The following is a 24,508-nucleotide window of genomic DNA, read 5'->3' on the forward strand; positions in this document are numbered from 1 at the left end:
TTATACATGAAACGTAGCTTCATGACCTACTTCTTAACTGTGTTATTTTATATTAATTCCCCTGGAGACTAATTTATCTATATATAAAATATAAAATCAATTCTACGATTGTGTAACATGAGAAGTTTGACTGTGAAAACAAAGGGATGGTGCAAATAGGAGTAGCAATCAGATTTGTCAAGTATTTTTATTTATTTTTTTTGTATTACGGTAATAATGGATAAGCTTTCTATTGCTTTAATTAGCCACAGCTGACCTTGACCAATTAATAACTATGACTTCCTCCCATAAATGGATTACCATACATCCTGGGGGAATTTTACTGTATGATATGCAAAGAACCCTGAATAGTGCAACACATTAAGTGTAATTCAGAAAAAGAATAGGGGGGAAAAAGATCTACAACTTTGTCATACATCACAGAAGCACCTTGACTAGTCATTTGCAATGATCAACCAATGAAATATTACTGCAGCATGAGAAAAGTGGGACAAATGCATTGTTTGATGTATTTATTTCTGAACCTTGGACCCTAATTAAAATCGGAAAAAAAAAAATAGCTCCAGGCAATAGCAGAACATATCTGTGTCACAGGTGTGTTCTATAAAAGTAAAAATAGATCACTGCTTCTTTTTCAATATTATTATTTTATTAATTAGGTATTTATGTTGTTACCTTGTAAATACACTGCAAAGCTATCAATACAACAAAAAGGTTAGGTTATATGTTTACTAAAATAAATAAAAATGAGACAAAAAATAAATGTGCATTAAAAGGCAGACTGTCCAAAAAAAATACATTATTACATTTAGTACATTATTTAAACAGTTGTACTGTACACCTTTTTTTTTTTATCAGATTGCAAGAAAGATTTTACACATATTTGTTCCTCTATATTAAGTCATTTTGATTCATAATTGCTAGAAGGGTAGTGTATAATCTGTGAGTATGAACCACTTTCCATTTTTTGCATGACTAAAATCAACTTTGCTGTTACACAAACATTGACAGTGTCAGAGGCAGCACATTTATAGTGCAAATTTAAAATGGCATCTAGTTAAGGAGCAGGCGATAATAAAATGAGACGGGTAATTTAGCAATGCATTCATGGATATAACAGTATAATTGTGTTTCTGAATTGCTTAATATTATACAAAATGCAATCCTTTAGATTTTTCAGTATCCTATTCCCGAATGCTATTTACTGCTTCGAGGTAGTTCAGCAATAAAACTCTGCATTATGCAAATGAAACGAGACCTCTAAAGTGTGTCTCTCAGCGAGTGACTTCCGGTAAAATACATTTAAAATGAATATACTCTGAAATGAAAACATGAAGATGTGACCTGTGCTGTGTAACGCCGTTTGAGGGTATTCTACTTTGGTGCTGCGCTATACAATTTCTACAGCCTTACTCTAACAATTTTGTAAACATTTGGAAATGTTTTTTTTTTTTTTTAAGGTAAATGTTATTGTTAACTTGAGAAACATACTGAAGATCTAGATTTTCTGTTTTTCAAATTCTCAATTTTTTTTTCAAGTTTTCAAGTTTTTTTGTTGTTTTTCTTTTTTAAAGAAACCAGTGGATGTTTTTAAAACTTGTTGAACAATTAAAACTTTGCCTTAATGGCTAGTGATTAAACGGTACATGATACATAATACAAGACTCCAGTTTTGCACGTGTGTATATTTCTTCAAAAACAAAGTTTTCCTTTTTTTTCTGAGGAATAAATACATTTTGATATTTTGTATTGATTCACATTGTAGTTATGCTTGGTTTCTCGCATCATACACCAATTCAGCACGGAGTATATTTCATGGAGATAAAAGTCTTCTGAGCGTAAAAAAAATCGGAGACCAAGTCAAGGTTTTTATTCTAGTGAGAGAGACAGTTGTCTTCAAGCACACTCAGTGCATCTTATAATTAAATGTATTTCGTTACGTTGTTTCCTGTCTGATTCAGCGTCACGCTGTGTTGGGAATGCCACCCTTTGTGTTTATCCAAGCCACTATGTGCTGTTCAATGAAAGTAGCAGGATTTGAAATCCCAATGAAAAATAAACAACTAACTGCAGTGTCTTTTTGTGTTATAGGTGTCTGATTATGGACTGTAGCAATGCTGTGCAACATGTGCTTGTAACAAACAAAACAGAGTGAAAAATTCACTTTCACCAGTATAAAGCATTCCATGGATTGCATTTCAAATTGAGCTGTTGAATTATTTCTGATATTTGGGAACAATTTAAGCTTTTGCATTTAATACTGACACAAATATAAACATTTAATAAAACGTTGCCTAGTATGTCTGGGATGTATTTTACAGACTGCTCGTACATCATCCTGATGTAATAAAAGGACTATTAGGTAAATGGGAACACAAGCTACTCAAAAGAACACTACTGCATTTTATTATCTGCACCTTCTTCAATAAACAGGCATCACTGCATCATGCACTGTAATCCACATACTATATCATTGTGACAAGAAGTATTACTATTTACCTTTTTGTATACAAAAGACATTCAGTGGATTGTTTGTGTTAAAATATCTAATCCAAAATGCGCTGTACTTAACACAAGTTAGCTATAGGACAGAACAATAGTAATGGTAAGATAGCCTATTTTTCAAACTCATCAACTCAAGCCTACCTCTAATACTCAATAAGTTGCATAAATAGTGTGCAAAGCCCCTTTTTCAGTCTTCTATTGCATACAATTTCTTTGGTGAATAAAAATTGCCCAGTTATTAGGATCTGTTTGCCCCCAGCATCCCCCTTTTTACACATTTTCCTTGTATACCCTTGACTACTCTGGAAGGCCAAAATAATGTTGTAGTTTATCTAAACATTGTTGTGGATCAAGTCAACCATACAATACTGCACTTACCCTGACAGCGATAGCTACTTTCAAGAAGATAATGCATCCATCCACCATGCCAGAATTGTGTCTGAATATTTTGAAAAGCATGACAGAGATGTGATGTCATGCATCTTCCACTGCCACCACAGTCCCTAGTGCTCGGTCCAATTGAACATGTTTGGAAGGAACTGGAATGCTGCATTCATTATCATAATCCTCTGTCTGCCTGTATGATATCTGAATGACTGAACGTTTCCCTTTAGACACCTTCCACCATCTTGAGGAATATAGACTATGTTGTTTCAAGGCTGTGATCAAGGCAAACCTGATAGGTCCTGATAACGTGGCCAGGCAGTGTATTTATATATATATATATATATATATATTATATATATATATATATATATATATATATATATATATATATATATATATATAAACAGGTTTATCTATTATATTATTCTTTGTTTCCTCCCAAATTAAAATACAGGTAGATGTCAGCTTGCTAAACTTTTCAAGTATTCTTCCCCGTCAATAACTATGATACATACTGTATTGCATTTCAGGCAAGCCTGTGCTCCTCAAACAGTGGTTCTGCATGTTCCTGATCTGTGATGAACAAGCAACATAATGCAAGGATAAGAACCAATAATAATAATAATAATAATAACAAAGACAAGCATATTTAGAGATAGCAGTCAGAATAATGCTATTATCCATTACTGGCAAAGTTGGTAAAGAAACATTGACAAAAGACATTTTACATTGTTTAAGGCACTTATGAATTTGACCAAACCAGAAATTCAGTGTTTATAATGCCATCAACACGTGAGACTGTTGTCGGTACACGATCACTTGACATACATATCGCAAAAGCAACGTGTTTTGAACCTCCCATGGTTTGCGCCAATATTCAGGCTGATGTCAATAATGTGACCTGTGACACATAACCGCCATATTGCAGTTCAGTGAAGACAAAGGCACACCTATCAGGTGCTGCAGTAGCAGAACACTGTCAGACTCTCAAACACAATTTCCTACATATTTACATTCATAAAACCTTTTTTTTTTTTTTTGACCATATAAGATTGCATTGAGCATGGTATAACAATATAATCCAAATACCCTATTTAAAAAAAAATACTGATTTACCTATTACAGTTCACAACTAAACTAAAACAGCATATGTCATCTTATCGGATTTGCAGACATTCTGAGACATTCTACCGCTGAATACTTCTTAATGTTCCACCCCACTGAATACAATAAACAGGAGTTGTTTGCATTTTTGATCCACTTTCTAAAAACGAACTTAGCCTCCTGCAAAGCTGTTTTGTTGTTCCCAAATAATGAACAATTTGTGTGTGTGTGTGTGTGTGTATATATATATATATATATATATATATATATATATATATATATATATATATATATATATATATATATATATAAAAAATCATAGCGTTCCAAATTAGTGTTAGAGGCATAAATGTTGAACGTAAACGAAGGTCTCGTTAAATCTGGGATTGATTGGCTGTCCTGACTCATGGGTATTATTAACGTGTTTGCTTCCTTTACAACTGGTTTTACTAGGTGAAGTAATGCCCTAAGAACAGTACGCGTGTCACATGTTGCTATAGGTATGTTTGTGACCACTACTAGCGTGTGAAGAACACCTAGACTGTAACTTTTGAGAAAGCAGTTGTTTACACAGAAGCTTAACAAACAAAACCCCGAATGGCATTTCTGACCAAGTAAGTAACACTTTATTTAAGATTGTACAATAGTAGAGACAAACATGCACTCCATATTAAACCGCACTATTTGATACATGTTTACTGTAGGTGAACGAAGCACTGATGTAACTTGCAAGCAAAGTGCAGTTCAAGTCAAACGTTGTTTCTACTTACAAGAGCACACGAAACGCCATTTATTTATTTTTTTTCAGTCGCGCTGCTGTTTTTACACACGAGTATCCATTTAAGAAATTAGTGTACTGCTTATTGAGCGTCCTGTAATGTGAGATGTCGAGTAAACAGTATTGCATGTGGCTGATTGTAATGCGTTGAGAGAAGAGGCGAAAGGTCTAGACAACACTAGCACTGGGTTACAATTGAATAGCTGAACAGGGTGATCTGCTGTTTAATTTGTTATATACTACTGTATAACGAATCACGGATTCAGGGCTACCCTCATGTGAAAGGTAACATATTCTTCAGTCAGGGGAACCCAATGCTTATTATTATTATTATTATTATTATTATTATTATTATTATTATTATTATTCATTGAGAACAGCTCAGTAATTAATTAAAAAATGGTGATACGTGTTGGTCTTTTATTAAAATAAATTACTTTTAAAAAAAATTATACTATATGGTGTAATTGTCACACATTAATGCTGTTTGCTTGAGCACTGAATATTTATTGAGGGGAAACAATAAATATGCCTGTGATATGTTTACATTTGTTAAAGCTGTACACTTTCTGATGATTCCAGAAATGTATTTGCCAAAATAATGATTAAAAAGGCTTAATAAAGTTACATCGGTCAGAGCCCTTGTCTATCAGAACATTTCTCATCTGTGTCTCTTGCTCCTGTGTCCTCTGCTCTACCACCCCTGTAAGGGCATCTCCCTGTGGGGGTCGGTGAAGATTTACCACCCATCTGGGCAGAGGGACACCCTGTCAAACCCAAATACACTGCTATCCCTGCAGTCATTTCTCCATTCTACTGAAACTCTGGACACCACACAAAACCAGGCTAACGTTGCATGTAGAGCTGAAAGGTTATGCTATGATTTAAATGATTTTGTACTGATTCCTCTACACAGGTGAAGCAGTTCTATAGCTTGTCATCAGGGTTTCTGTCCCATATGTCTTTTGTTATCAAGTTGTTAGCTAGAGTACAAAAAAATCCCTAGCTTGCTTGTTTGTGTTTTTTTTTTTTTGGTCACTTTTTTTTTATTTCTCCACTATATTTTATATAGTGGCCTAGTGTTACTTTGTGTGTTGCTTGTTAAATATGTGTTTTGTTGACTTACTTGAGTACTATTTAAAGCACTCATGAGAATTATAACATTATTAACATACCATTTAATAATAATAATAATAATAATATCTGTATGACTAAGGGCCACCGGCTACAAACGTTAATTGCCACACTTTATTGTAAAATAATTTTTGGGGTTTATGTGTGTATTTTCTAATGTACATATTTTTTATTGAACATTTATTTAGTGTGTACAGAACCTGGCTTCTATATCGTGAAAATGGTTTTCTATATCTACAATGGCTTTTATACAGCAATGTGGTGGGTTGTTTTCAGTATTATGTTAGGTTCAGTTTAGCCATTGGAAGTCGCAATGTCATGTTGGAGAAAAGAACTACCCTAGCTATTACCTAAAACCAGTTATAAATGTACTGACGGTACGCTTTTGCGTCTAAAAAAAGTCTGAATTCGTTTAGTGGATTGCATGCATACCTGCATATCAGTTGTGTGTGTGTGTATATATATGTGAAGCAGTCATTGGAAATCCTGGCTTGTGATTAGTTAAAACCCCATATAGGTGGAAAAATAGATGTAACTATTGCCCTCACATCCTTACACCACAGGTCAATAGTCTCTGTCTGTCATGTGATTGGTTCACATCCTGTCAGTCCCGCCCCTTTTCAAAGGAGTGCCTTTCTCCCTGGATTCTTCACTGATTTACACTGAAAACTGAATTACAAAACATACTACAAAAGAAAGATGTTCCAAACCTTAAAATGGTAATTAAAATGCCACTGTCAGTGTCGCTGTTTTATGACGTTTTGAAATTCGAACAAGTTCAACTCGATGAAAAAAAAAAATATGACAGGTGGAGTATAAACTGGATTATGCAGCAGTCACAAACCAGATGGAGATAAACTTTGCTAACTGTACAGTATGGATTTCAAAAACATTTTCTGTTATTTGTTTACTTCCCTCAGGTCAATAATTTTCTACTATAGTCCTCCTCTCCAGTCCATATTTATTCATATAAGATATATATATATACACACACACACACACACACACACACTTGTTTGTGTGTGTTTTTTTTTTTTGTGTAGAAAAATCTTTTTGGGAAAAGTTAAAATGGGATTATCACAAAATGTAATTGTCAGCAAAAAGGCTTATCGAAGACAGGAGGTGATACGGCTCTGTAATTCAATTATTCTGAATCAGCTATTTTAAAATAATACTGTCCTAGATTAAAAGTACATTTCTTCTGTTTTGTTCTGATAAAGCCCACAAAGGGCCATCCATTAAAGCGCTGTGCATTTGTACAGTAGTTAATTAGCCAAAATGCTCTGCTATGTGGCCTGGTGCCATGTACAGCCTATATCACGAAAGATCTGTCATTGTTAAAGTGCTGAACTATTTTCACTTAACATAACTGTAGAAAGGTTTGCGTGGGGTATTTCAGGACAAAGAACAGGGTAGCTATACTATTTAGGAAGCCTAATGATTTCTGCTTAGTACTATGTCTAAAGACACCACTTGCAAGCAGATTACTATGGTATTGCATTGGGTGGCACTTGGTGAGCTGTGTTTGGGACACTGTAGATTCACGTATAGCCTTTTATTTTCCACAGAGAAGCAGAAAGAAAAGAAAGTTTAAAAAAAAAAAAAAAAAAGATCTTGCTTGATTATAACAGCACCAATAATTTGGAGTTTTGCAAGAAGTTTTGAGGGCTATTATGGGAGCCAAACTCAGATCATAGAAACTGGCTTAATGTGATACCTTGCCTGTATAATATGTAGACCAACATATATTTATTTTCCTTTCTAATTCATTAAGGATATAAAGTGCGACTAGGAAGAGCCAGCTGGGCTACCGACAGTAATTGAACATATAGACTTTACATAAAGCTATTCTGTCTTGTAGAAATTTGCTTGGTTCATATTGTATGTTCTGTTTTGGCTTATGGAGGTAAACACCATTAAACAAGAGCTTACCATACTGTACACGGCATCTAATTTTGTTTCAGTGCCCATTATTCAGAGCTCAGCACCGACTCTGTTTCCTGGCACAACTTGCCTGTTAATGCACGTTGATTCAACACTGGTTACTCAACGATAATACAAGGGCCATTAGCAACAGACATTACAAGCTGTGTCTTAATATTTGGTGTTTCTCTGCTAATTTAGTGGAAATGATTAGATTGCTCTTAAATCGATTCTAGTTATTGTAAATGCATGCTGTTGAAAAGGATTAAAGAGAAAAAATGTATCCGCACAAGGAAGTAGACGAGGTGCAAGTTCACAAGGCTGAAGCCATAAATCAGTCTAGAGAAAGAGAGAAATGCGCACTCAATTGCGCTACAAAATATCTTTCATTCATAAAAAACTTGTCACCAATGTTTCGACACAGAAGTGCTTTCATTAGGGTGCAAAATATAAGTGTAGGATTCCAGAGTTAAGTACAGTTGAGGTTATAAAGAACAGGTGAATATAATTGTCCATTAGTAAAGTACGTTCATGTGCCAATTAATCGACAGTTTGCTACAATGTCGCTAGAGTATAATTCCACAACACTAGAAAATCTACAAAAATTAAAGAAAATTATCAAGGGCAATCAATCAAAAAGGCTTATATAAAGTTTATAAACACTGGATTCAATATAACCCCCAATAGAAAAGTAAAATAATAAGGAGGACAATGTGAAACCACATAATTAGATCTGTTAATTCACATGTCTTAATGTAAGTTGACACAGATCATTAAAATGACTTCAGGTTGAATTCAACATTCATTCCATTAGGAACCATAGTTTTTAAATAATAAATCCAAAAAAAGCATTTTCTATTCCCCATATGATGGGGTCACCTTGCCTGGAGCTGTCAGCTAGGTCCGTCACATTAAGCCGCAGTTGGATTCAATACCAGTGATGGGGCAGACCAGGGAGAGTGTTTCGTGGCCCAGTGCGGTTTCCAGTCCAGTCAGTGGATAATGATGTTGCCAGCTTTGTGTTATCCATCCCTATCAGGATTGTAAAGATGCATTGCAGGCAGCTCTTAATCCAATTCAGACCCTATGAGATCTCGGCACACTGTTGCCCCAACCTATGTTTATCAGGACAGTGCGGAATAGATAGATCATTTCTTTTAAAAAGGCTACTGCTTGAAAATATATTGGTCTTACTGGTGTCCGCCTAAGGCTACTGGAGTAAACTCAATTTCAACCCCTGGTCTCATGGGGATGCTATCATACTTTTTTTGTAATATAGAAAGTAATCTCCAATGTCCTCAGTGGAACACGTGGTGTGTCACTCTTCATGTTTAATATGTTTCTTTTAAAGCCAATCAGAACCTCTATATGCTTTGGCATAATTGTGAAGTAACCTTGAATTGACTTGTATAAAAATGGAAGATACTGTACAACAAAGACTTGGTACGGGTCAAAAAGGTGTTGTAGCATGGAAAAATGTTGAAACGGTCCAGTGACAATGCAGGGCTGTCTTCCTCTCTTTTGTCGATACCCATCGGATCCTCTTTTCCTCTGTGCTGTAACAATAATGTATGACTTATTTAATTTACTCTGTTTTATCTACGATATGTGTTAGGAATACACTTGCTGTTATTGCGACTGTATCACATTTTCCTTTACTCTTAAATTACATCATTTTTCATATTGCATCTTTCTTAAATGGGGATATTTAATTTACATGAAGGGACTTTCAAAACACAACTTAATAAGGGAGAGTGAAAACCCCAGGCCATTAGGCAATACCTCCTTGAAACCACCTATTTAGAATGTGTGCGTAGTTGCTTTTTCTCATTTTGTGTAATATATTCATTTAAATCCTTTACACCTTGATGGCATTAACTAAGTACTGGATGGTTTTTATTGCCTAAGTTATGTTTAACCATACCAGAAATATCTGACTGTAACTTATCCAGAACTAAGGTTACCATATAACTCCATGTACACAAGGACAGTTCAAGCGAACTGTAACCCTCACACCCCATTGCATTCTGGTAAGTGTAGTCCCGCTGTGAAAGGTAGCTGAGACAGATAAATGTACCAGAATGCATTGCGATGTGAATTGAAAAACCTGAACTGCCCCAAACTGTCCTATGGTAACCAAGGCAGAACACCAAGTTTTCCATGTCACTTTTCACAACACAGTACCTCACTAATTTGATAGACTGCAAGTAGCCCATATTACCCCCAAATTGAGGGCAACATAGGCGTTAATTTTTCTAAACCCTGTGTTACAACAGTAAACATGTTTAATCTGTGATCAGCTCTCAATACATAGGGAAAGTCAAGCAACTTCAACCTATAAAATGACATCTTAATACCTAACTGTGTCCTAATCCTGAAGTAGTGAACCACAGACACCTCTTCATGAATTCTATATAAGTGTTGCTCAGTCCTACTTCGCATCTATCGTTCTGTTTAGGCATGGATTTATATATGTTTATAAACTGATTTATTTGGGGAAACTGCTGAAAGCAGAGTATTGACCTAAAGCAAATTGTCACCACAATGAGTTTCTGAAGATTTGTACATTCAGATTCTAATCACCTGCTCATTTCATAAAGGGTAATTTATTTAGATCAATCACACTTTTGCATCCTAAGATATTTCTCTTGGCGAGACCTGCAGTGAGTTTACTCCACATCATAAATACAGCAAATTCAGTTTCACTTTTTCCCCCCATATATAATTGGAACTTCTTGGATTTTACACTGATTGGGGGTGCAGTTCTTTTTTTGTTCATGTGCTTTAAATATGCCACATGGTGACATCTCACCTTTTTAATTCTAGAAGTGGAAATGAAATTGAAATTCAAGGTGTTGAGTCCTGCAGATGTTGTGCTGAAATGAAATGTGGGTTTAATAGTTGTCTTTTTAGATATTGGGGTACACCCCTGAAATATGTGCATGTTTATTTTTCTGAAACTTAAACATCTGATCAAATGCCTGGCTTGTAATGGTGTAAGACAGGGCTACAAAAACATTTATTTATACTGTCATCCTGAACAGTCATCGTACAGCCGATCTGGGTTATGTACAAATACAGCTAAAACTGTCAAGATAGTGTTTTTTAAAATGTGCACAATTGAAAAGATCTTTAGAGTGGGACACAATTACAATTAAACACAATTACCTACAGTTCATAATATGTAAGGACCATTGTTCTCTGCCTTACTTCCCACCACCACCACCTTCTTTAATGATTCATGTCTGCTTTCGCAGACCAAGCTGCCAATGTACACTAAAGTGACTTTACAAACATGATGACAAAGTAAAAAAACAAACAAAAAAAAAAACTTTTCAACTAACTCTTCTATTTAAAAGTAGAATACACAGGTTTTATCACCCTCGTCTCTGCAATTACAGCCATCCCCATCTGATGGTTTTTCCAACAAAAATGTGTTTATCAGAAACTCATTTTATTTTACACTAAGTTTAAACAGGTATGCAATATTGAATTATCTTAATAAATAACTACTTTTAATTAGATTCTTTTGAGCACATCAGGGGTGCATAATATTTATTGTACAAATACAGTACAGCAAATACAGTTGAGGTAATTGCCATCAGTGTAAGAATTGCTGCTTGATAATGCCAGAGTTAAATGTCTGAATGAAATAAGACCTTCCATTAAAGAAATGCTAATGTTTTAAATATTAAAGAAGGTGCAAGCTTATTTTTTTATGCAAATACTGTCCCTTGTCGGGATGCTAGCATTCAGTAAGGAACAAAAGGCCAAGGAAATGATACAATCAATTACTTCAGTAAAGCACACCTGTCCATTGGCACAGCCCTTTAAATAACAGCCCCAGTGTCTTGCTCAGTTGCGTAGAGGTGTCTCCTGTGGCTGCAACTGGTTGATTTATTACTTGTCACCGTCCGTGCAACCTCCCTGCATCCTTTGAAATGTGGGCTAAAGGTTTTAAAGGCATTTTTTTCAACCCTTGACACTGAAAATAAGCAAACCACACTCAAGACTTTATTGTGTTAATTAGTCCATTTGATTTAGTTGGAGGTAAATCCACTGTGTAATTCAGATACATTGCCATTATTTTGTTGTATGGTTGAAAAGTGTCTGTATTTGGCTAACATGTTCACTTCTCTACATTTGCTATAGGATTAAAATGACTTTCTTGTGTTTGTAGTTTCTCGTATTACTCATTCAGCCTTAAGAGAAATCCAGCTGCCTTTACTTTGATGGAATCCGCTCTGTCAAATCCATTGATCCTTTATATAATCCTATTACTGGGCAGCACGTAGACATTTTTTGCATTATGTTTCTGTAGTACCTTGTTCTTCAGCCAAAGAGGTTTAGAAGTGTTTACTGATGCATCAGCCCCCTTTAACAAGACGCTGCAGTTTCATGCTAACGTTTACATCCTTGTACCCATATAGATCCCTTACCTCACAGAGCTCCTGTGTGCCCTTGTAGCCTTATTAATCTTTCTGAAATATGCACTGTATTTGAACACAAAATAATGCTACTACTCTTTCAAAAAGGCAGACTGTCTTAATGTTGTATTGATTACAAACTGCTGTTTGGATAAACTATTGGATAAAATGTTTAGATATTTAATTTATGCTGAAAAATACTAATGAATGAGTTCTGGGTAGAAAAAAAACAGAAAAGCAGAATCTCATAGGTGTGAGACTCGGTGACAGTTGAGATGGAACTGGAAAACAGAAGGAAAGAGGAAAACCGAGATCTGGGACTGATTTTAAAAAAAGAGTAGTGCACGCAGGAGACAGTGAGGAAATCTGCACACAAATTGGAGAAAGAGTGGGGAGGCAGAGAAGATAAAAGCAGGATCGTTACTTGACTCATGATCATTATTAGATAACTCTAGGTGGAAAGAACAGTGACCTGTTTACACTGTGCATTGCTGTGCAACAACTGTATGGCATGTGACATGCTTTTGCCACAGTTATGTTGGTCATATTGTCCATGTGTCACTTTGTCTGGCAGATCTGTTGTGCAGTGTTTAATATACCAGTGCACTGTGCTGTAAATATTCATAAAAGACTACACCGTTGATACCGCACAGCTCAACGTGTTATAGCAAGTTCTTGACCGTGTCGATGTCCTTCTGTATAAATACAAGTTGTCAGCAATTGTTCTTTACTGTCAGAGACTGCACAGATCACAGCAGGAATCTACCCTTAATTCTGTAATGACTTAAGTTTTAATGCTGAATACATTTGACTAACCTTTTATATCAGTGCCTTAATATAAAGGTTTTATAAGAAGACAACAAGAAAATGGCATGCACATGTTTTCTCAACTTGCTTATCTTTTATGTGTGAATCTTGTGTGAAAGTGCTTTGAGCAATATAATTGATGTCATTTTCTTGGTCTTCTGCAGGTTCTCGGTCCTATTAAGATGATGTCAGAGATTTCCCATAAAGAAGGAAAGGTGAGAAGAATAAAATACCTGTGGCCAGAGTATACAAAAATATCTGTTTTATCTTTACAAGGGGTTCAGTCTATACCTTTCTTACGTGAACGCTGTTCCTTGGTTAAATATACACTTTTATTCTGTCTTGGCACATGTTTCTTGTTTTTAGTTTGTGAAAACATTGTACAGCCCCTAACGAGTCCTTGCTTGCTGCCATAAACACAAGCTATGGCTTTCCACTTTAAAGAATCCTACTGGAAAATGATGTTGAAGTGCGGTCATGAGTTCACTTTTAAATCTGTGCATAATACAATTAATCAAGTCCGACCTTTGGCTGGTTTCAGTAGAGAGATGTTAAACAAGTCCGTTTGACCTATGTTTCACAGCCATTAAATTCATGAGAACCAGTTCATTTGATCACAGTTCAAGTGGGTATGCATTTTAGTGACAACATATGTTTTAATGGAGCTCTCCAGGTTTCTTTGCAATGCCATTCTGCGCACAACATGAGAGCTCACCTGCTAGGTATGTGCAGCACGGCAGTCAGACCATGTGAGGTGATGTAATGAGACAAGCATACTTTTCAGATATTTTATTTGCGATTGCAAACTGATATGTTGCGCATTTATAAATGTGTCTTCAAAATCCCCAGTAAGACTTCTCCTTTAAAATATAAGGCCTGTTGTTTCTTACCTATTGCATCACATTTTACAGTGCCTATAGAAAGCCTACACCCCCTTTTCAAAATGTTCACTTTTTGTTGCCTTATAGCCTAGAATTAAAAATTTTTTTTTTTTCATTTATTTACACATCCTACCCCACAACTTCGAAGTGAAAAAAAAATAATTCTAGAAATTTGTAGAAAATGAATTAAAAATAAAAACTGAAATAGCTTGGTTGGATAAGTGTTCACCCCCCTTGTAATAGCAATCCTAAATTTGCTGAGGTGTAACCAATCCCCTTCAAAATCACACACCAAGTTAAGTGTCCTCCACCAGTGTTAAATCATTTCAGGATAAATTCAGCAGTTCCTGTAGGTTCCCTCTGCTGGGTAGTGCATTTCAAAGCAAGCACCAAGGCACTTTCAAAAGAACTCTGGGACAAAGTTGTTGAAAGGCAAAGATCAGGGAATGGGTATATGTGGTAAAAAATGTCAAAGGCCTTGAATATCCCTTGGAGAATGGTCAAGACCATTTATTAAGAAGTGGAAGATGTATGGCACCACCAAGACCCTGCCTAGATCAGGTCGTCCCTCCAAACTGGATGACCGAGCAAGAAGGAGACTGATCAGAGAGGCTATCAAGAGGCCAGTGGCAACTTTGCAAGAGCTACAGGCTTTTATGGCCAAGACTGCTCAAAGTGTGCATGTGACAACTATATCCCAAGCACTCCTCAAATATGGTCTGTATGGTAGGGTGGCAAGAAGGAAGCCATTACTCAAGAAAGCCCACCTTGAATCCCATTTTGAAGTATGCAAAACACTCGGGAGATTCTGTAGCCATGTGGCAAAAAGTTTTGTGGCATGACGAAACTAAAATTGAACTTTTTGGCCAAAATGCAAAGCGTTATGTTTGGCGCAAACCCAACAAAGCACATCACCCAAAGAACACCATCCATACTGTGAAGCATAATGGTGGTAGCATCATGTTATGGGGATGTTTCTTATCGGCAGGGACAGGGACACTTGTCAGGATTTAAGGGAAAATTGATGGAGCAAAGTACAGAAAAGTCCTTGAGGAAAACCTGCTGCCGTCAGCAAGAAAGCTGAAACTGGGACGGAAGTTCACCTTTCAGCATGATAACAACCCAAAGCTACACTGGAGTGGCTAAGGAACAAAAAGGTAAATGTCCTTGAATGGCCCATTCAGAGCCCCAACCTAAATCCAATCGGAAATTTGGGGCATGATTGCTGTCCATCAACGCTCCCCAAGGAACTTGACAGCTTGAAGAGTTTTGTAAAGAAGAATGGTCAAATATTGCCAAATCTAGGTGTGCAATGTTGGTAAGACCTATCCCAACAGAATCACAGCTGTCATTGCTGCCAAAGGTGCTTCTACCAAATATTAACTCAGGGGGTGGAGACTTATCCAATTATGATCTTTCAGTTTTGTATTTTTAATGTATCATTTTTTTTCTCAATAAAAACTTTTCACCTTAACAGTGTGGAGTATGGTGTGTAGATAAGTGGAAAAAAAATCCTCATTTAAATGCATGAAACTCTTAGTCACTGACACAACAAAATGTGAAAAAAGTTCAAGGGGGTGTAGACTTTCTATAGGCACTGTAACTGCAATAAAACAACAAGAATCCTGTATCTGCATAAGGACAAGATGACATGAATCAACTAGCTAGAACAGCTAAAGCTATAGCAATTTAAAGAGGATAAAACAATGGTGCCAACCACACTTAATTGTCTGTAATTGCAGCTCTTACCTCTCCTTAATCACTATCATTGAAAAATGTTAGTACAAAACCACCAAATACTATTTTATATTCACAATTGTACTAGCTAATTACTACTCAAGCAGACAATGTTATTATTTCTAAAGCTACAGTATTGAGAGTTTCACAGAGATAATTGATGTTATGTATATTTTTACCATCTGTAGTTAACCTAGTATCCAGTACAGCATATATTCTTGTTAAGAATACCCGTTTGATCTGATTTTCATTAACTCACATTGGCAGACATGGCACACTTTCATACATCTCTTTTTCTGGATCTATTGGTCTTTCACATGTTAGGTTTTTACAATCCAATTTGTCTTCCTAGATTCTTATAAAGAATGATAACCGTGGTGAATATAAATATATATATATATATTATAGATATATATATACTATATATATATATATATTGATCATATATTTATAAACATAGTTATACGAACATTTGGTCTACTATCTTGTAAAATCAGATATAGGCCAAATTATATAATATATATATATATATTTATAATCTATATATACATATATATCGTCTATATATTATATATTTATATTTAATTTATATTTTGTATCAGATACAGCAGAAGAAAATAAGTGCAGAGGAATGCATTTATATTTAGTGAAATGTATTGCACCTGTCAGGTTCCAGTAAAAAGTGACAAAATAAATAATATTTCTGACTCCAGGGTAGAGAAACAGAATGGAAATCCTCCATTGGACTTTCAAATAAAAGACACACAGCTCAAACCATCATCCCATTAGGCGGTTTTGGTTCCTTGTCTACACTGGCCTCACATTTTCTTGTTGAAGGACATCTATAATGTATTATAAACTTCAATTCTCGAATAAAAAGGTTTTTGTATTGTCTGGTTCCTGAATCAAGCAGGTTTAATGCTATATTTTTTGTGAAGATATTTTTTTGAGGTTTGATAACCTGCACAATAGTAGAAAAAGGCCTGAAGCTAAAATTGGCACAGTTTAAGTAATCTTCAAAAATATTTACTTCCACTGAAGTAAATTGGCACGTCTAGTTAAAATGTGTTAATTTAGATAAAGTCTCTAGATGTACAACTTGTCTGCATGGCATAGAAGCCCTCATGTGACTGATAGTTTTCCCTGTAGCGTGTGGACATTGTTGCTTTCAAGTGCAAACAAATTCAGCCCTGTATTCAGTCTTTTAGGAATTTCTGTTTCAAAGCTTTCCACTTTCTTATCCTATTAAATATAAAGGGAAGCAAAGTAATTAGTATAAACGAGTATCTGTAATGCATATGACATTTTTTTTTTTTTCAGAGCAAGAGTAAAACACTGGTACAAAGCTTATTACTCATAATTGTGTTTGTGTATAATTAGGGTTTCTGTTTTTGAGTGTTTTACTTTTCTACTCTCCTGTACAAATTAAATTGATCCCTGTTTAGCCAACTGATACAACAGAGAAATGTATTCACAGCAAAATTGGTTACATTTACGGGTTTATGTTTTGAAACAATTTCTAGGCTCTTCATTTTTAGGGTATGTTCTATCATTATAATTGTATTCTCTTTTCAATTTTTATGTTCAGATATCTTGATGTCCTTTACAAATGTTGTGCCTCTGTCAACTGCCCCAACCTTTTGATGCCTTTTGTCTAAACTAAAAATGTACGCCATCAAAGAAGAGAATTGAGATCGAACAGCAAAGAAGTTGCAATACTTCCATTTCCTTTAGGTTGAATGTAATGAAGTGTTACTTTAGAATATGTGATTGAGTGTTCTTCAAGTTATTAAAGATGCAGCTCATTAAAGTGTTTGTAGCAAACAAAATAATTCCATACATCATCTATTCATATGCCTGAAATGTGCAGTTTTGAAAGAATCACGTATTTTCTTTAAATCATAGCATTTCTCAGAATGGCTTATTTTTAGGAAGTCTCTTGTGGCTTTACTTTCTAAGTCATGTTTCGAAGCATGTTACTTGCTGAAAGCATGCCAGTCAATTGGGAAAGCATTTGGTTGGTTTATGACAGAAGAGTTGACCTTGAAGTGATGGGGCCTATTTATCTCTCCATGTGAAATGAACAAGAAAATATAGCCCTACCTGAAAGCAAAGCTTACAAACAGAGATTTATTTAACTCTGTGTAGTTGCAGATATCATGTTTTAAAATAAAAATACATGTTTTCAGTAACATGTGTTTCTTTCAGAACTGCTCCTTTGTGACCAATGTTGCAATACATCTTGTACCTGTGAAGTACAGTAAAACAAATAATGTTCATGACATTAGTATATAATGGAAGTCTTCACCTTCTGTAGTGTATGTGAATTATACACTACAGAAGGTGAAATTGTTTTAGTGGTTCAAAATAAAACATTCATATCTGTTAATACAGCAAACATTTCAGGGATATTTAGTCCCCTTCTGGTAGATGTGACTAATGCAGGGAAGGCTGTCAGGCCGATGCCCTAGCAGGTTGTTAATTTACGTCTAAAAATGAACAATGCCAAGAAATCCCAAACCATCTCAAAGCTATTGCTGTAATAATGGCCATCTTCAAAAATACCCTCTTCAAGCCTCTTTAGTGCATTTTAGTACAACCCAGTAGGAAATTAAGCCAGGAAGCATGCCTACATTTTTAGCGTGATAATGTTAAAATGTGGTATCTGCTTACCAGCTAGAAGTAAGTCGGTGAAGTGAATGCATATTTCAGTATATGACAATGTTGACCTATATTTTCCACTCGGGGCAATCTGCTGGGAAATTAGCCTCTCCATAGTGCATTTATTACATGGGCAGTTTGCCCAGTGTAGAAAATCTGCCCTATAGGGCTAAATTGAAGATTACTGTATTTTGCAATTGAAGTCTACTTATGCAAAACAGTTTAAATAACACTGGAAGTAAATTCACAGCATAGATTCATGTTTTATACCATTTCTGCTTTTGGCAACACATGATGTATTTGTATCACCACTGATGCTACATTTCTAGGCAGTTCTGAGTTTCTTTTGTTTGTCAGTATATGTGTGTTTCATCTTGGAGCTGACGGTCTCTAGATATTATGAGCACAATTTAAAGATGGGTGGTGGCGAGGGATCTGTTCTGCTGAGAAGCACATCTATTTTATGTTGTGTGTTCACACAGCTGTGCTGGCTAGGGATGTTTACAACCCCTCTTGACAAATGGGACAGCACTGCATCTCTGTGTTCCTAATTATAACGTATGCGCTGCAGGAATGTCCAAAATACATTAGCAGCAGCTGCTCATTTCCAATACTGATTTTCCACTAATAATGTGTGTTTTATTATCCAGTGCTTTCTAATACAGTAGCTAATTCATGCAGTATACAAAGGGAAATTCTACCTTCTCTGTATGGGTCTGCTTTGCATAGTATAATGTAAAGGGAATGCATCATATAATAAACATATATAATAAATATTGGGGGATCTATTCAATGTATCTAATGGTAGATCTAAATATATTTAAGTGAAAATAAAGAAGAGTGCAACGGCAAAGCTTCATTGATATTGACTACAAATGATTTTGTTAAAAAATATTGTCTGCACTACCCTTGTCGGTATTCTACCTTGGGGATCCATGATTGATCTGTGCTTTTCCAGGATTTCTGTTTGCTTTACTTCAATATGCTGTGTCTTTGCCATGGTATTCCTGGATCTGATTACAGTTACACTTCACCTGTAACAAACCCCATGCTATTTCAAAATGGTTTTAGCTTGGATGCTGTTGCTTAAGGTGTACTGTTTGCTTATGCGCGCTTGGGAGTGGGTATCTATTTCACATAATATTACTGGAATCATTCTGGCATTTAGTTTTGGTTTAAGTTCGGTGCAGTTGGAACTCCTTACTCATAATAAAGTCTAGATAGTCTAGTTCTTGAGTTTAGTTTAGTTTAGCTTAGTTTCCATTTTTAAAGAAAGCAAGTGCTATCTTTATTAAGTGTACACCACCCAGTTGGGTATAGAATAAAGCATTTGCTGCCAGACCAAATTGAAAAGTTATGGGATTTCAAAAGACTGCCACAAGCTGAAGGTCTTGACTGCAGAAGTCAAGCAGACTGTTACAGAATCCAAATAGTAGAGCTAAACTGTTAAGGTTTCATATAAATCCACTGGCCCAATGACACAAACCATTAAACCATACTTTGGAATAAAGTAGGCAAGCCGAGGAGTGATGGTTGGTCAGATTCTGGTTAATCTCAACAGAATCCAAAAGAGTAAAGTATCATTAGGTTGGATTGCATAATAACAGAGGTGTGTCGTCACACTTTTGAAATGGGATAGTAAGAAAACCATACAGTTTGAGCTACTTTATGAAGATTGCGTTGAAAAGCAATATTGTGCTTCAAACACATGCTTTAAATTCTCTGAATGACTGGCTGAAAAATAAGTAAATACAGATGTGACCAGGTTTTATTGGAACATTTGCTGCATAGTATGTTATTGGTAAGCTCATTGTTAGCAAAGTCTTGGTTCAAGGGTTCACACTCTGCACTTGTCTGCAGTTCTGTGAGCCCTCACAAGGCTAACGTTTGGATTTCTCTTCCATCGTAAACCACATGAAACATTTCGTTATAACTTTGCAAATATAGGGAGTTGAAATCCGTGATAATGGCAAGGAAATGCAGGGGTTGTTTTTTGTTCTGAGTGCATGTCGGTTCCCCATTCCATTGGGGAAAATGTTCACTTCTGCTGACCACATGTTGCTCACAAGTAACATGTTTTGAAGGTCAGTCGGCAAAAAGGATTATGACATACAAATAGGAGAAAAAGCAAACGATACAAATGTACAATAGGATGTTTTCTGGATAACATATGTGGTGGTTTGTGGAACTGAAGGTTTAAGGACTTGGTTTAAACACGTTTCTTATTAGTATTACAACTAGTCCACTTGTGCTTGAAGTTTTTTATTGTTTAGTTCGGCTTAGACACTTCCTGTTTGGTAGATCACATGACCTTATTAATGCTTCAGTAAACCATTAAAAAAAACCTTCACTACAAGAACTGACACTTTCTTTACTTTTACAACATTGTCATTTAACAATCCGAACCTTCCAAATTGAATTGTAAATAAAATACAAGCAAAAAATCTTCAACTCAAAGTTGGATTTGGGTAGGCCAGTATTTGTGCCTACGTGGATTTCCTTTGTTGTTGACTAATTGGTTTTGTGTTAAATTGTCATTCTCCTGGTCTCGGCACCCGAGGGATGACGTTCTTGATACTTGTCCTGTTGCGGAATTGAATGTGACTAGGAGTAAATGTTACCTGTCAGCTGCTGGAGACAGTGTAAGTTCCCAGGAGGGAAAGCTTTCTGAAAGCAGGCAGATTTGAAACAGTAGTCTGACACACTCGGTTTACCAACACTTGCAAATACTGCTCTTGCTTCTAGAATTTACCACATTGATTTTTCTGTTCCTTTAAGCTCCCAAACATACCGTCAAGTAAATGTAGTTACAGTACAAGCTATGAATATAGGATATTGATTACTGCCCTTCATACAGTAGTAAGCTACATCATGTAAGGTAAGCGTGAGCTAAGTCCGTGCAGAAGGAATGAATTAATTTTGGTAATAAACCAGCTTAGCATCGGTCATCTTATGGGGGAAAAAAACATCAGATGTATTTTCTGTAGTGTCAGCTTTGCTAAATGTGAAGGACTGCATCCATAAAAATAAGTCTTGCTGAGTGTTTATATCCACAAACAACTGGTAATACTGTGTAGAGAAATAAATGTGTGTATTGGGGTCTACTTGGGTGTTATTGCCCACTGTGGTTCAATTATGAACACTGGTTGTGCAACTGCTTATGAAAAGTAGGAGGCTTGTTTTCACAAGTTTTTAAAAAAAAATATTTTTATTTGAATTGTGGATTTGCTGCTTGTAAAAGGTGAGGGACAATGACACTGCCTGTTCTGTGAGCCCACCTCAGGTCTGACCTGAGTAGATCCTGCTATTCACTACAAGGCCGGTCTCTTGAGCAAAGTCATACAGTTGTGATGAAGTGTGTGGTGGTTTTGTTTTGTGGATTTCCACTGGGTACGAGACCAGTGAACTGATTTTGTGTTTGCCCAGAGTTGGATTTGAGTTTAGGCCTGTTGAATGTCATTTTTTAGAATTATTTTTTCAATTAATTTTTTTTGTTTGTTTGTTTCTTTCTCCTTCTATCTTTTTTTTTTTTTTTTAAGACACGCTTCATTAAAAGATGTTTTCTTGATCTGCAAATTTAATGCGGCAGGGTGAATCTTGTTTCTATTAGTCTCTGCTAGGAGACTGTGTACTACATAATACATATGCTGTATTGCAATACTGCTAAAATGTATAAAACCTACATCGTGGCTCTAGAAAGATCTGAATACTAAACAATCCATGAACGGCAACTAACGTTGACTTTAGAAACTTAAAGGGGCGTTCAAAGAGATGAATGGCTGAGACAAATAGAGAAGGTTGATTTTAATTCAATGTAACTGCATTAAAATGCGTAGAACAAACCAAATTGTTTCACTAACGCTTACTCTGTGTACTGCTGTCACTTTGTAGTCTCATATTTTTGTGTCTTTTCCCTTTTTAATGTGTTTTTCAAATCTATTAATGAATACAGTTTGCTAAATATGCTTTGGTTTGTCTTAACACCCTCTCTTCATTCAAAGTGTCATTCTAGGATCAAGCCTTACTTGTACGTTCTCTTCAGATGGTTCATTACCTGGAGGGGTGCCTGGAGGGTAACTTGGGGTCACCACCAGCTGTCACCTGAGTTCTAGTGGAATTGTTTCCTCTGAGGATGCTGTGACAAGTACTGCATGGCAGACATTTAAAGCCAAAAGGTTATACATACACAATCGCTGCTCGGTGAAAAGAAGAAAAAAAAATCCACAAAACACTTTAACAGTGTATAGTTGCAGTAATACGTAACAGTTAAAAAAAATTAACGTGTTTTCAAAATTAGGACAAATTTGAATTTCATAGGTAAGTTTGGTTCTAGGTTACAAATTACTTGGAGTAAGTTGATGAATGCAAAGCATTCACATTCAGGATGGAGAATCCGCAATGTGGATGATTTAAATTACAATTGAACAGACAAGCGAATACACAATGACGTTATGTAGTGCCGTTATGATTATGCTAAAAGTATTTATCATGTTTTGATGCTAATTAAACAAATAAGTTTGTCTTTGTCCTGTGTGTAAATATTTAATAACCTGTGTTGGCAGTTTTGTTTTTTGTGTTATACAGTATTATGAGGGGGATGTAATGCATTAGCCTTTAGAGACTACAGGCTCTAGAGGCTTTTGCAATATAGGGCACTGCAACAGCACTGCCTTTATAGTAGCTGAGGTGAAAAAAAAAAAAAAAGGCAGAAAAGTTAGCAATGTGCTGTAGCCTAGATACTGATTATTTCCCAGATTGTCCAAAATATATATTTTCTATGACAACATGGCAACCACTGTGAGTGCATGTACTCTTGTTTATGTCAACGTGTGATTTGTTTTGTAAAGCGGCTGAATGTAGTCATGTAGGTAATTGTTCTGTGTGTATAATGTTGCTACAGTAAAGTACAGCTAAATATTCAGAGCAAGCATTAGACATTAAGCCCACATGATTATGTTTCTATAAAGCTTGTTTATCCATTTGGTTCCAAAGGGTTAAATATACTTTGGAACCAAAAAACAGTTTAAGCCTCAGAATTCCGTGCACCTGGCACCTTTATTGACGCATTATGTGAAGGAAAAGCAGAGTTCTGATTGGCTTATGATGATGACATGATACCTAGGGAGGGGGTCTCCTGCCCCACAAAACTCATACGTGATCTGTTGGCTAGAGTTTCGGGAATACTGTTAGCTAGGTCACAGTTTGAAAAGTCTTCAGTAGTCTTGCCAGCCCAGACCTTCAAGCAGGGTGCGCCATCTGCCACCACATTGATCCCAAAGAAAGAAAATACAATCCGACATGATGGATGGATAGCATCTTCCAAATTGACAGCAAGTAGGAAGCTTAAAGATTGACACCTGTTGTATAGTACTGTCCAAACTGAGTTCCGGCTGTGTAGTATCTCTAACAGCACTATCTCAAACCTGTCTTTTATCTGAAAGAAAATAATATATTTGCAGTTGAGGTTTGAATGTTGAAAGTATATTCCAAGCATCTTGGAAATGTTTATTTTTTGTTTGTATTTCAGTAGAACTACTTGGTTGCCCAGAAAAAAAAAAAAAAAAAAATTCTGGACAGAATGTTGTATTACGGTACTATTAAATATAGGTACTGTAACAGTGAGAAACTACAGTACATTGTAACTGCAATAAAAAATGTAATTCTTCATGTAGTTATTATGCTTACATACAGCGTGTCATTTTAATGTATAGCACTCTTTAATGGAATATATTTAAATCTTGCTTTGTGTACTTGATTTTTTGCTACTTTTTGCTGTACAGTAGGTGAGCACTGCTGTTGTGGCCTAGTCTGAAGCTGTCTGGACTAATCTGGTAAGTGACTGGGGTGTAAACTAGAATGCCGTTAATTAATGACAGCATTAAATACTATGCTGCTGCATCAGTCTGGGTTTGGTATACTGTAAGTGACCAGAGTCATCAGTGAGTGGGGTAGCAAACAGTTTTGGAATGAAAGTAGTTCAGGGAATATGCCAGTGAGAAGAAGCATTGGTTAATTTGAATTACCGTGGTTTACAGTGGATACTGTTTGTGTTCTGAAAAGCTATAATCGAACCCCAGATTGATCTGATTTCAGACCATTACAAAATACTCCTGTGTGACAACTCTGTACTACTTATTTTATATTCAGGTTTATATAAGTAGTTT

General features: G+C 35.8%; 1 protein-coding gene across 3 annotated transcripts in view; it reads left to right on the forward strand.

Moving 5' to 3' along the window:
* Window positions 1-4,460: 4,460 nt before the first annotated feature.
* Window positions 4,461-24,508, forward strand: part of LOC121297172 (phospholipid-transporting ATPase VB-like) — a 79,193-nt gene continuing 59,145 nt past the window's right edge. For all 3 annotated transcript variants that reach the window (XM_041223273.1, XM_041223272.1, XM_041223276.1), the window contains exons 1-2: window positions 4,461-4,610; window positions 13,230-13,280. The gene's annotated coding sequence lies outside the window, so the exon portion shown is untranslated. The remainder of the gene's footprint in view (window positions 4,611-13,229; window positions 13,281-24,508) is intronic.

Source organism: Polyodon spathula, chromosome 22 (assembly GCF_017654505.1).
Source record: "Polyodon spathula isolate WHYD16114869_AA chromosome 22, ASM1765450v1, whole genome shotgun sequence".
Lineage (NCBI taxonomy): Eukaryota > Metazoa > Chordata > Actinopteri > Acipenseriformes > Polyodontidae > Polyodon > Polyodon spathula.